Below are 12,813 nucleotides of genomic sequence, written 5' to 3'. Positions count from 1 at the left end.
AGATGTATGACATAATTAATGAATGCTGCACAGAAAACTTCAGCTTATTAAGTGCAGAAGTTTTTAGAAATAAGGTTAATAACTTCAACATATCAGCTGAAGTTTTTTTGAAAAAGCTGTATGACAGGGATTCATGAATGCAGGAAAAACAACTTCAGCTCATTAGGTGCTGAAGATTTTAGAAATGAACTAAAGAACTTCAGCACATTGGGCTGAAGTTTTAGCAAATTAATTCAACAAACTTGAGCATGTTTCAACATTAATTGCATAGTATACAGGAGTAACCTACACAATTAAAGTAGTAACTATATTGCGTTGGGCGAATATGTTAGTGTAATAATTACATTCATGCACGCTTTTCATTAGACAATGTTTAAAATTCCTCTTTGTCTTTTCATATACCATGCAGAAGTTTTTTGCCCTATATAAGCACGCTATTCCTTGTGAGTTTATTCACTCAAACACATATATTTTAGCAGACATAATAAATACAAAAAAGAAAAAATGGATGTTGTCATTAGGCAAATAGTGGAAGAAATCAAGCAAGACATTATAAAGGCTTTTGAGCTGAAACTGGATGAGCTCATACACAAGTACAACATGGAGCTGGAAGAAATTAACAACAAGCTTGATACGCTTGTGATGTATGCAAGATTTGATAATCTTGCTGATTAAGATGCTCGTCCATCTGGTAGTGACGACGACGATGATGATGATATGGACGATTAGCTTTTCTTTTTGTTATTTATATTTATTTTGTTATTTATGTAGTTTAATTTATCTTTTTTTGATGTTTAATGAAATATTCAGTTTTTGTTTTAAGTTTGTTCTGCGTTTTTTTAAAATATTAATTCTATTCAAAGTCGAAAAATAGCAGAGGAAATTAACTATATAAGTTCACCAGGAATTAACAAAAACTAATCCGAATATTAAGCATTTTTTGGTATGAAGTTTTTTCAAAAAATCATAATAAAATACACAGTGCTTGATGAAAACTTCAAGCATGAACTAAATATTAAGCATTTTTAGCACAATTACATATTGCACGACAAAAATATTAAGCATTTTTAGCAGACAAACTAAAAAAATTTCAGCATACAAAAAATTATATGAAAAATGTTTTACATATTCCTGAAAACATAAGCATTTTCTGGTATGCAATTTTTCCAAAAAATGATAATAAAATACAATGCAGGAAGAAAACTTCAGCTCCATCAGCCGAAGTTTTTACAGATTAACTAAAGAACTTCAGCACCTGTGCTGAAGTTTTTTGTGCAATACGAAATTTTAATTTTAATTTATTTTTTACTCAGTGTAGGAGGAAAACTTCAGCTCCTCCTGCTGAAGTTTGTAAATATTAACTAAAAACTTCAGCACATATGCCGAAGTTTTTTGTGCAATATGAAATTTTAATTGATGTTTTTTTACAGAGTGTAATAGGAAAACTTCAGCTTCTCCTGCTGAAGTTTGTAAATATTAACTAAAAAACTTCAGCACTTATGCCGAAGTTTTTTAAGCAATATGAAATTTTAATTAATGTTTTATTTTTTTTACCCAGTGTAATAGAAAAACTTCAGCTCCTCCTGTTGAAGTTTTTAAATATTAACTAAAAAACTTCGGCACCGATGCCGAAGTTTTTTGCGCATAGGTGTTTTAAATATTCAAACACTCATATAATATTTTAATATAAATTTTTTCTCGTTGTGTTATTTGCTTGCTCGTTTTGCTGAATTTTTTAGATATGAACTAAATAACTTCAGCTTGTTTCAGCATATTTGTCAGATTAGAATGTTAGAATTCATCATCAAATAGATTTAGAATGCAAATTCAGCATATCAGTGAAGTTCGTCAAACAACTTTAATCAATCAATCAGAAAACATATAATTCAAAAACTATTTTGAATTCTGAAGATGAATTTGAATACTTACAATGTATTTTGTAATTTTGAATTTGGAATTTGAATTTGGTTAAAATCTGGTTTGCGAGAGGCGATCTCAGGAGAGACGAACTGATGGAGGAGATACGAAGAAGATCTGGAATTTGATTCTGGGTATGCTTGATGCATCTTTTATATGTTTTGGAAGGGGTATAATGGTCATATTATTACAGATTTTTTGTTAGTTGGTTACAAAATCAATAGTTTTTAAAAATAAGGTATAAGTTAAAAGGTAGCATAAAAATAGGGTACGACTGCAAATCGCCCTACGTATTCCTACCTAAATCGTAGGCCTTTTTATTCAAGGGTTTCTCTAATAGAAACTTGAAGCAGAAGTAAGAATATATGGAAATCTGCCGCAGTCAGAATTTGATTTCCTATTACTACTAGGTTTCTGTAACATTGCTTAAACTCCACGGATGAGCTTACCTCTATAAATACAACCACTAACCTAAACTAAGTTTTCCCCTGCCTCCTTTAATTCCCTGATCCTTGTTTCTTCTCTTTCAATGGCTTCCCTTACCAACCGCTGTTTCTTTCTCATCTTGCTGTTAATCATTTTTGCTGCTTCTTCCGCTAAGGCGCAGGAAGAATCTTCCCCTTTTTATTCCATTTACAGCTTCGGAGACAGTGATTCTGCTTCTACTTCTGATCATTTAGCCGCTGTGCTTGGTCTGCCTTCTCTACAACATTACACCAAAGAAGGCGTTGAGTTTGAGTCCGGTATTAGTTTCATGACGCCTGGAGCAACAGTTATGAGTCCCTTTTCCTTCATAAAGAATGGCATCCCAGCGCCTCAGCAGTCTCATCACTCGCAGATTTCCGCCTTTATGAAACTCTTCTATAAGGATTGCTTCTCTTTTCATGACTGCGGCAGGAACAAGGTTCTTCAGAAAGCTATCGTCTTTATGGATCAGCCTGGTTTTAATGATTACAAGCACTCTCTTTTGCATACAAAATCTATTTCCGAAGTGTCCAAACTTGTCCCTGATGTTGTGGAGACAATCAAAAGTTCTATCGAACAACTGATCAAAGATGCAGAGGCCAAACACTTTGTGGTTTCTGGAATTATTCCAATTGGTTGCCTTCCAGGTTTTCGAACGATGTTTCCCGATAATAGCAGGAAAATTCAATGTCACAAAGGACTAAATTTGTTCGCAACATAGCACAATGATCATCTATGGCAAGCGTTGGAGGAGCTTCGACTGAAGTACCCTGAAGTTTGTGAGCGTTACTGTGTTAAAACAAAAAAAAATCAGAAAACTGTTAGAAGAATAAAGAAATGTATAAAATAGTAAAGAATCAGAAATATTCCGAGTCCACAATTTTCTTGTGCGTCCTTAAGGAATTTTAACCCCCTCACACGTTGCCAAGGTAATGGATTAAATCCTCCCAGGATAAAACGGAATAAACCTTCCTGCAACAGTGGCAATACAAACTGCAGGATACCAACGAACTCAAAGAACGGAGCAAAATCACACTTACGAATTTGAGAGAGAGAGACTGCGAATTAGGATGCAGTATATTCAGAAAGAAAGAAGTTTTAGAGTGTTTTTCGTATCTGGAAGATGCAGCCTTGCCTCAGAATTTATAGGCAAATATCAGAAGAGGTGTCTAGAAAGGTGCCTTTTCAGAAAATACGCGGCTCTCTGAACTTTCAGCAGTGTTCTGGCGTATTTTCAGCAGTGATTTGGCATTTAATTAATTATTAAATAATTAAATAAATTTTGTCCAAAAATAATCTTATCGATCGACAAATCCGAAGCCGAAGCCGAAGCCGAGCGAGCGACGACGACGACGCGAGGGTTCATTCTCTTCAACTCCTTTTATGAGCTTTAAGAAGTGAATCTATATATAAATACACAAATGTGATTGTCCCTCACCAATGAGGGACAAAGTGCAAGACAAAAGTTCACTTCTTCAAAATTTTCATTTTCCCTCCATTTTATTTCCCTTCATTTCCAATTCACACTCCTTCTACTTTAAAGCCCAATGGCTTAAAGTCCAACAATCCCCCACATGAATGGGAATGGCTGTATCAAGAAAGATCATAGATGAAAGCTATGTGATTTTGCAAGTAAGGATTAATTGCATCTGGATAAGTAGGTTTCCCTTTGAACTTTCCGTAGTGAACATATGTCGGATATACTCGGTCAATCGGTAGATTTGATATCTTTGAATCGTCGAACTTTAGTGTATACCTAGACAGCCATATGTCATACAACCAACCATTAACCGTCTTTTGGTTCTCATTGTTGTGTTCGTTTCCATGAACACCGCATGGTTTCATAAGTGCGTAGAGAATTGGCCTTACAGAATTCTCATTGAAGCGGCTTCCACTTCACACTTACATAGGTGATTCCTAAACATGTAATCCTTTAGATTGACACTATTTGATAAATACCTCATCAAACTTAGGTAATCATTAAAGAACGTGTAAAGTTCTATCCTTGTTACTGAACATTGTCTTCATCACGAGAATGGACCAAAGTTTTTATTTTGACAATGTTGAACCGGTCAATCATAACTTTGTTTGAGCTCCTTGAACCTAGATCTCGGAACAACCAAAATTCTAGGTAGAGTTACCACCATGTTGACTTGTCCTCGGCCATAGTCCCATTCCCTTAGATGATTTCTCAACTCCCTCTCTAGTTAAGCCTTCTGTAAGTGGATACGCAATATTATCCTTTGATCTTACATAATCAATAGTGATAATTCCACTAGAAAGTAGTTGTCTAACGGTATTATGTCTTCGTCGTATATGTCGAGACTTTCCGTTATACATAACGCTCCCTGCCCGTCCTATTACAGCCTCACTATCACAATGTATGCAAATAGGAGCCACAGGTTTTGGCCAGAACGGAATGTCTTCTAAAAAATTCCGAAGCCATTCAGCTTCTTCACCGGCTTTATCCAATGCTATAAACTCTGATTCCATTGTAGAGCGAGCGATACATGTATGTTTGGAAGACTTCCAAGATACCGCTCCTCCACCAACAGTAAACAGATATCCACTTGTGGACTTTGTTTCTAATGAGCCGGTTATCCAATTAGCATCACTATATCCTTCAATAACCGCAAGATATTTATTGTAGTGCAAAGCGTAGTCTTGGGTATACTCCAAATATCCCAGAACTCGTTTCATAGCCACCCAGTGATGCTTGTTGGGATTACTTGTGAATCGACTAAGTTTACTTATTGCACAAGCTATATCGGGTCGTGTACAGTTCATGATGTACATTAGACTTCCCAACACACGAGCATACTCCAATTGAGACGTACTTTCGCCTTTATTCTTCATAAGATGATGGTTTAAGTCAATTGGAGTCCTTGCACTTCTAAATTCCAAGTGTTTGAAATTTTCAAGTACCATTTTCACGTAATGTGATTGAGACAAAGCTAGACCTTGAGGAGTCCTCTGGATTTTAATTCCTAGAATTACATCGGCAACTCCTAAGTCTTTCATATCAAACTTACTAGCAAACATACGCTTAGTAGCTTGAATGTCGGCGATGTCTTTGCTCATTATTAGCATATCATCAACATATAAGCAAACAATGACTATATGATTTGGAACGTTCTTAATGTAAACACATTTATCACATTCATTAATCTTAAAACCATTTGACAACATTATTTGGTCAAATTTCGCATGCCATTGCTTGGGTGCTTGTTTTAGTCCATAAAGGGACTTGACAAGTCTACACACCTTCTTTTCTTTTCCCGGAACCACAAATCCCTCAGGTTGGTTCATGTAAATTTCTTCCTCAAGATCACCATTTAAGAATGCTGTTTTTACATCCATTTGATGGATTTGAAGACCATACAAGGCAGCTAACGCTATTAGCATCCGAATGGATGTAATTCTTGTTACCGGCGAGTATGTGTCAAAATAGTCAAGATCTTCTCGTTGTCTAAATCCTTTGACAACAAGTCTTGCCTTGTATTTGTCAATAGTACCATCGTCCTTCATTTTCTTCTTGAAAATCCATTTAGAACCCAACGTTTTGTTACCTGGAGGAAAATCAACCAATTTTCAGGTATGGTTGCTCAATATGGATTCTATTTCACTATTGACAGCTTCTTTCCAATATTGTACCTCTGAGGAAGACATTGCTTCCTTGAAGGCACGAGGCTCATTTTCTAACAGGAAAGTCAGAAAATCTGGACCGAATGAAGTAGATATCCTTTGACGTTTACTTCTTCTTGGATTTTCTTCATTAGGCATACCATCTGTTATTTCCACCCGAGGTCGTTTTGACTTTTGGCAGGTCACTTCACTTTCCTTTTTATACGGATAAATAGTTTCAAAGAATTCAGCATTATCTGATTCTATTATCGTATTAATGTGAATCTCAGGATTTTCTGATTTATGAACCAGAAAACGATATGCATTGCTATTGGTTACATATCCAATAAACACACAATCATCCGTTTTTGGACATATCTTAACCGTTTTAGGTTTAGGAACTTGTACCTTAGCTAAACACCCCCACACTTTGAAGTATTTCAAGCTAGGCTTCCTTCCTTTCCACTTTTCATTAGGAATGGACTGTATTTTACGATGAGGTACATGGTTGATTATCCGGTTAGCTGTAAGTATAACTTCCCCCCATAAGTTTTGTGGTAAGCCAGAACTTATTAGCAATGCATTCATCATCTCCTTCAATGTTCGATTCTTCCTCTCCGCAATTCCATTAGATTGAGGAGAGTAAGGGGCAGTTGTTTGGTGAATAATGCCATTTTCCAAACAAATTTCTTCTAAAGGAGATTCATATTCGCCACCCCTATCACTTCTTATCATTTTGATCTTTTTGTTTAGTTGCGTTTCAACTTCACTCTTGTATTGCTTGAAAGCATTAATTGCCTCATCTTTACTATTAAGTAAATAAACATAGCAGTATCTCGTGCTATCGTCAATAAAAGTAATAAAATACTTTTTCCCACCGCGAGATGGTGTTGACTTCATGTCGCAAATATCTGTGTGAATTAAGTCTAAAGGACTTGAATTCCTTTCAACGGACTTATAAGGATGCTTAGCATACTTTGATTCCACACATATTTGACATTTGGAATTAATGCAATCAAATTTTGTCAATACTTCTAGATTTATCATCTTCCGCAATGTTTTGAAGTTTACGTGACCTAAACGCAAATGCCATAAAGTGTTTGACTCAAGTAAGTAAGAAGAAACATTCACTTTATTGATAGGAACTGCTATTACATTTAGCTTAAAAAGGCCCTCATTTAGGTAACCTTTTCCTACATATACATCATTCTTACTAAGTACAACACTATTAGAAACAAAAATACATTTGAATCCATTCTTGACAAGAAGTGAGGTAGACACAAGATTCTTGCGATTTCTGGAACATGGAGGACTTGACTTAGAGTCACTATTTTTCCCGACCTCATCTTCAACGCAATCTTGCCAACTCCTTCAATTTTGGCCGTAGATGAATTTCCCATGAAGATTGTCTCGTCGGGTCCTGCGGGGGCATAAGAAGAAAATAACTCCTTGTTAGCACAAACATGGCGGGTGGCTCCAGAATCTATCCACCATTCTTTTGGATTTCCTACCAAATTGCATTCAGACAACATGGCACATAAGTCCTCCATTTCATCTTCAACCATGTTAGCTTGATTCTTTTTCTTCTTATCATTCTTGGGCGCACGACAATCCACGGCCTTATGCCCAGATCTTCCACAGTTGTGGCAATTACCCTTGAACTTTTTCTTGCTTGGGTAATTCTTTTGTCTGGAAGCCTTCTTCCTCTTCTTATTTTGTGGCGCCTCCTCAACAACGTTTGCCCCCATCATTGTCGAGTTTCCACGTGACTTCTTTTCAGCATTTTTGTTGTCTTTTGCTATCCTCAAACGAACACAAGTCTTCTAGTGTCATCTCTTTCCGCTTGTGTTTAAGATAGTTCTAAAATCCTTCCACAACGGAGGTAACTTTTCAATGAAAGCAGCAACTTGAAAGACCTCATTTATGACCATACCTTCAATAACAAATTCATAATTAATAATAAGATAAATCTTATTAATAAAATTATTGATTCGGGTCATACCTTCAGCAAGGAGGTCATGCACAATGACTTGTAATTCTTGGACTTGAGTTATGACGGACTTAGTGTCAATCATCTTGAAATCCAAAAACCTTGCAGCCACGAACTTCTTAAGTCCGGCATCCTCAGTCTTGTACTTCTTCTCAAGTGCATTACATAACGCTTTTGAAGTTTCTATGACACTATAGACATTGTACAAGCCATCTTCCAAACAACTCAATATGTAGTTTTTGCACAAGAAATCAGAATGTTTCCATGCTTCAGTTACAACAAGTCGTTCATCATCCGGAGTATTTTCAGCCATGACCGAAGGATCCTCCTTGATGAAACATTGCAAACTCAACGTAGTAAGATAGAAGAGCATCTTCATTTGCCAACGTTTGAAGTCAATACCGGAAAACTTTTCGGGTTTTTCTGCCGGTGCCATAGCATGAGCAGGAGTAGAACGACTTGTAACAGCAGCGACCGTTCCCGCAACACTTCCATTAGTTTGGTTTTCATTCGTCATATTTCTGTAAAGTTGAAAACAATACAGAACTTGTAAATCAGTGAAGTTTTTGATATCTTCAAACTGAATACCAAACCAACCATACAACACGTAATAATGGTGAAGTTTTCATATACTTCAAACTCGTACGTTTATTATTCCGGCAAAGTTTTTATGTACTTTAAACCGGACAGAAACAATTATAGGAGTAGAAAGCAACAAGGCTTTAGTCTCCAACAAAGTATAAAGAAAACAGTTTAATAATCAACACGGAAACGTTAGTAAATTAAAATTCCTTAAGCTTGTGAGCGTTACTGTGTTAAAACAAAAAAAATCAGAAAACTGTTAGAAGAATAAAGAAATGTATAAAACAGTAAAGAATCAAAAATATTCTGAGTCCACAATTTTCTTGTGCGTCCTTAAGGAATTTTAACCCCCTCACACATTGCCAAGGTAATGGATTAAATCCTCCCACGATAAAACGGAATAAACCTTCCTGCAACAGTGGCAATACAAACTGCAGGATACCAACGAACTCAAAGAACGGAGCAAAATCACACTTACAAATTTGAGAGAGAGAGACTGCGAATTAGGATGCAGTATATTCAGAAAGAAAGAAGTTCTAGAGTATTTTTTGTATCTGGAAGATGCAGCCTTGCCTCAGAACTTTCAGCCGTGTTCTGGCGTATTTTCAGCAGTGATTTGACATTTAATTAATTATTAAATAATTAAATAAATTTTGTTCAAAAATAATCTTATCGATCGACAAATCCGAAGCCGAAGCCGAAGCTGAGCGAGCGATGACGACAATGCGAGGGTTCATTCTCTTCAACTCCTTTTAAGAGCTTTAAGAAGTGAATCTATATATAAACACACAAATGTGATTGTCCCTCACCAATGAGGGACAAAGTGCAAGACAAAAGTTTACTTCTTCAAATTTTTCATTTTCCCTCCATTTTATTTCCCTTCATTTCCAATTCACACTCCTACTTTAAAGCCCAATGGCTTAAAGTCCAACAAAGTTGAGGTCATATATGCAGATTATTACAAGGCGTTTATGGCGGTTCTTGGCAATCATGCATTCTTGGGACCGCTGTTTCTTCCGGACTAAGACGTTGATGAAGGTTTGTTGCGGTAGTAGTGCCAGCGGTCCATTTAATTTGATCACGCATAAGCAGTGTGGAGAGGAAGGAGTTGTAGCATGTTCTGATAGGGCTTCGCATATACATTGGGATGGATTTCGACTGACACCTGAGGCTTCAAAGAATATGATTGATACTCTCTTCAGCAAAAATGGTTTTGTATTTCCAGAGTTCAAGTTCGTGCATCATGCAGCTGCAACTGAAAGGCACCGGTCCAATGTTTATGGACGATTTAGAGATGGTCTTAGGCATTTATTGGAGTTGCATGCTAATAACGTTGTGGACTACTAAAGTACTAGTATTTTTTGTTTTTTGCTCTGTCCAATCTGAGTCACTTTAGTTTTGCTGATGAGGTTCGAACAAGAAAAGACTTTTGTACTTTGATATATAGGGTAGGCCCTCAAATATTCTTTCGTATGTACACTGGCTAATACCCTCTTCTTATGTAAACCTTTCTTTTATACTAATCAATAAGCAATTCTTTGATCTTGTCTCGAATGATGAAGTGTCTCTTGTTTTTGTTTTTCTTTATTTAACATCTCACACTGAAATTTTGAAAATTGAGGACATAACTTAAGGGAAAAAAGAGTAAATTCAATGATGCATTTTCACTACTAAAAAACATCTGTTTACTGACGCAACAGTACCGACGGACTTTTTTCCGTCGGTATTCCGAAGGACTTTCCGACGGAGTCTCTTGGTACTTTTGAGCTTTTTAATTTTTAATTTTTTTAAAAAAAGAATCGACAGACTTTCGTCAGTAAATAATAACATTTTTCGTCCGTAAGTATCCATGTTTTATTCTTTTGAAGAGAATTCATCTCTTCTTTCATGGCTAGTTTCCACTTATCAGAGTCTATCACCTGCATTGCTTCAACAAAATGCTCTGGTTCTCCAGTATCAGTAAGAAGTAAATAGTGAAGAGAGAGAGTTAACCTATCTGGAGCATTCGTGTCTCTTTTAGATCTCCTCAATGTAGGTTCATGAGTAACAAAATCCGAATTTGATTCAGGTCCTGATTCCAGATTTGGTTTTGCATTTGATTCTATCTCTGGTTCCAGTTCTGGTTCTGATTCAGGTTCGGCTTCTAGTTCTTCTTCAAATTCGGCTTCTGGTTCTTCATCTTCAATTTCAGAATCAGTTGTAATCCCTCTAGAAACTTCATTTTTTGAGATTTCTTCTAACTCAGCTGTTTCAGACATTATTTGTTTGCTGGTGTTGGTTGGTTCTACTTCAAGCTTGTCCTTGTACATCACATTTTCATTAAATGTGACATTCCTGTGTCTTAGGATCTTTCTATTCTGATCATCCCAAAACCGATAACCAAAATTATCATCACCATAGGCAATAAAGAAATATTTCTTTGCTTTAGGATCAAGCTTATCTCTATCATTAGAGTTTACATGCACATAAGCAACACAACCAAAAAATTTCAGATGTGAGAGAGTTACCTCCTTTCCTGTCCATACCTCCTCAAGAATTTCAAAATTCAGCGGTACAGAGGGTCCCCTATTTATGAGGTAAGCTGTCGTGTTAACAGCCTCAGCCCAAAAATACTTCGGTAATCCAGAATGTATTCTCATACTTCTGGCTCGTTCATTCAGGGTTCTGTTCATCCTCTCAGCAACACTATTTTGTTCTGGTGTTCCAGGAACTGTCTTGATCATTCTGATCCCATTATCCGAGAAAAATGATTTGAACTCTTGGCTATCATACTCTTATCCATTGTCAGACTTCAGACATTTTAACTTTAGACTTGTCTGATTTTCAACTTCAGATTTCCATCTTTTAAAGGTAACAAACACATCAGATTTATTTTTCAGAAAATAAACTCATACATTTCTTGTGGAATCATCAATGAAGGTGACATAATAGCGTGAGCCTCCTAAAGAAGTTACAGGACCTGGTCCCCACATATATGTATGCACTAGTTCCAGCTTCTCTTTCTTTGGCGTCCTTCCCACCTTTGAGAAACTAACTCTCTTTTGTTTCCCGTAAATGCAATCTTCGCACAAACCTAATTCAACATATTTTAGGTTTGACAACTTCTTTTTGGTTGCCAAAAGTTTCATTCCCTTCTCACTCATATGCCCGAGCCTCCGGTGCCACAATGTTGTATCACGACCATGATCAACTGTTGCTATAGTATCTCTTTCTATTGCAGTTGCATACAGTGTTCCCCTTTTGAAGCCTCGTGCCACAACCAAATTCCCTTTGGTTATCTTCCACGATCCATTGCCGAATGTTGTTGTATATCTTTCATCGTCAATCTGACCCATAGATATCAGATTTTTCTTGACGCCAGGAACATGTCGTACATTTTGCAATTTCCATAGCGTGCCTTGTGAAGTCTTTATATGAACTTCACCTTTTCCGGCAATGTCGAGAGGTTCGCCATCTGCTAGATAAACTTTTCCAAATTTTCCAGCAATATAATTATGCAATAATTCTTTGCATGATGTAGAGTGAAAGGATGCACCTGAGTCCAGAATCCAAGATTCGACTGGACTGTCTGCACAACAAATTAGTGCATCACCGACTTGTTCAGCAATTACATTTGCTGAATTTTCTTCCTTCTTCTTCTTTGGTTCTCTACATTGACTACTGTAGTGACCCTTTTTATCGCAATTCCAACAAGTAATGTCCTTGCAATTTTTGGATTGTCCTCTTCTCCTTGACTTTGATCTTCCACGACCGTAACTCTGTCCTCTTTGGTTGATTCTCCCCCTGCTTTCGGTATTAAAAGCAGATCCTAGGGAATCACTTGATTCTCTTCGGCGAATATCTTCGCTTAGAACCAAGTCTCTAATATCACTCAATTTGAGTTTGGTACTTCCCGATGAACTGTTAACTGAGGTTACTGTTGCAGACCAACTCTCCGGTAAAGATGATAGTAGAATCAACACTCTGATTTCGTCATCAATTGTTATATTAACAGAACTCAACTGAGTTAATATTATATTAAACTCATTGATATGCTCCGTGACTGATCCACCTTCTGTCATCTTTAAGTTGAACAATCGACGCATCAAATAGACTTTATTTGAAGCAGATGGCTTCTCGTACATATTTGATAACGCCTTCATCAGGCCTGTAGTGGTCTTCTCATTAATGATGTTAAACGCCACATTTCGTGTTAGCGTCAAACGAATCACACCAAGAGCTTGGTGATCTAATAG

The 12,813-nt window shown here is 36.6% G+C and overlaps 1 pseudogene; it reads left to right on the top strand.

Annotated features, from left to right (window-relative positions):
- The first annotated feature begins 2,446 nt into the window (after positions 1–2,446).
- Positions 2,447–9,925, top strand: LOC142165411 (sinapine esterase-like; annotated as a pseudogene).
- Positions 9,926–12,813: the final 2,888 nt, after the last annotated feature.

Source organism: Nicotiana tabacum, chromosome 10 (genome assembly GCF_000715075.1).
Source record: "Nicotiana tabacum cultivar K326 chromosome 10, ASM71507v2, whole genome shotgun sequence".
NCBI classification, from domain to species: Eukaryota; Viridiplantae; Streptophyta; class Magnoliopsida; order Solanales; family Solanaceae; genus Nicotiana; species Nicotiana tabacum.
Note: the sequence above shows the minus strand (reverse complement) of the source record. Positions and strands in the feature narration are given on the sequence as shown.